Source organism: Podarcis pityusensis, assembly GCF_964106645.2.
Source record: "Podarcis pityusensis genome assembly, chromosome: 8".
Lineage (NCBI taxonomy): Eukaryota > Metazoa > Chordata > Lepidosauria > Squamata > Lacertidae > Podarcis > Podarcis pityusensis.
In genome coordinates this window covers 31922602-31924653 of record NC_138033.1, presented here as the reverse complement: position 1 = coordinate 31924653, position 2052 = coordinate 31922602, and positions in this window count along the sequence as shown.

Here is a 2052-nt window from a genome sequence, read left to right as displayed (position 1 = left end):
ATCTTTAAATGCACTGGACAGGACTTCAAGAATAGCCGCTGCCTCTGGGGTCTGGCCTCGTGTTGTTTGAAAGGCTATACTCCCTCAGGTCTCAGGCCCCACAGCCAGGAGAGAGGAATCTACCCAGCTCTGAAGGCAGAGGAGCCCTGAGAAGTGGATGGTGTGTATCACTATCAGGTGCGGATATAGCTAAGTTCACTCTGTTTCTCTGAGCAAGGAGAAGTTCCAGGGGACACAGCCCTTCTCTGCTGTTGCTCCAGACCTCAGCAACCCATGTTCAGGCACCTAGGGTTGCCTGATCCCCAGGTCTGGCCTGCAATCTCCTGGTTTGCCTGGCCTGTCCAGGTGGCAGGTTGAGGGCTTGAATGGTGGGTGAGAGTGCTTTTAATCATATGTTTTTATTTTTTTATTTTTTTAAATAATTTTTATTGAAGTTTTAAACAACAAAAGAAAGAAAAAACAACACACAAAAAAAACAATACAAAACTCAACAATAAAAAACAAAAAACATAGCAATTAAAAACAAACTCTCTTTTCCATTTCCAATTTTAAATTACTTATTTTCTGGACTTCCTCATACCTCCCTCTTTTGTATTCCAATCCACATTATTTGTCCAGCATTTTCTTTTCCACTTTTTTAATCCCAATCTTTAATTTAATACAATGTTAAAATATATAACTTCCACTTTTTTAAACCTAATTCTTGATCTTAATATTATATAACGTTAAAATTTTCCCTTTTAATATCAAATTTCCATTTCTTTAAACATCTTTAATCTTGATCTTTAATCTTAATCTATCATTAACTTTAACCTGTGCAGCTGGAAACCACTTACTTTCAGTCCAACATCCCTTTAACATTCCTTAATTTTGCAATGTTTCTGAAGATAGTCTTTGAATTTCTTCCAGTCTTCCTCCATCGACTCTTCTCCCTGGTCACGGATTCTACCAGTCATTTCCGCCAATTCCATATAGTCCATAAGTTTCATCTGCCATTCCTCCAGTGTGGGAAGTTCTTGTGTCTTCCAATACTTTGCGATGAGTATTCTTGCTGCTGTTGTTGCATACATAAAGAAAGTTCTATCCTTTTTTAACACCATTTGGCCGGCTATGCCCAGGAGAAAGGCCTCTGGTTTCTTAGGGAAGGTATACTTAAATACCTTTTTTAATTCATTATATATCATTTCCCAGAAAGCCTTAATCTTTGGGCACGTCCACCAAAGGTGAAAAAATGTACCTTCAGTTTCTTTACATTTCCAACATTTGTTATCGGGCAAGTGATAGATTTTCGCAAGCTTGACTGGGGTTATGTACCACCTGTATATCATTTTCATAATATTCTCTCTTAAGGCATTACATGCCGTAAATTTCATACCTGTGGTCCATAACTGTTCCCAGTCAGCAAACATAATGTTATGTCCAACGTCCTGTGCCCATTTAATCATAGCCGATTTTACCGTTTCATCTTGTGTATTCCATTTCAGCAGCAAGTTATACATTCTTGACAAATTCTTAGTCTTGGGTTCTAACAATTCTGTTTCTAATTTGGATCTTTCCACCTGGAAGCCAATTTTCCTGTCCAATTTAAGTACCTCCATTATCTGATAATAATGAAGCCAGTCTCGCACTTTGTTTTTTTAATCATATTTTTTTAAAACAATTACTAATAAGGCCCAGGCATGCAGATTGCAAGCTTCAGCCCAACATGACCTGGCTGCAAATTGTTCCATACAGTGAGTGCATGGTGGGGGGAGGTCTTCTCTCCCCCACTCTTCTCTTCCAGTTAAACTCCTTCTCCAGGTCCTGCCACATGACTTCACCAGGAGATGCCCTAATGACATCACCAGGGACTACCCCTTGGTGTCAGGTCAGATCTGGGCCCTGAAATCTTTGGATCTGGAATGCTCTTGACCTGGTAACACTATCTCTACCTGAAGATTCCAAAGGGCCACTGTGACTAGTAGCCGCTGATAATTCTCCCCACTAAACTGACACAGCTGATTCATTCATCCCCAGATTCTATTCCTCTGAACCAAGAAGTTTGTGGCTGAA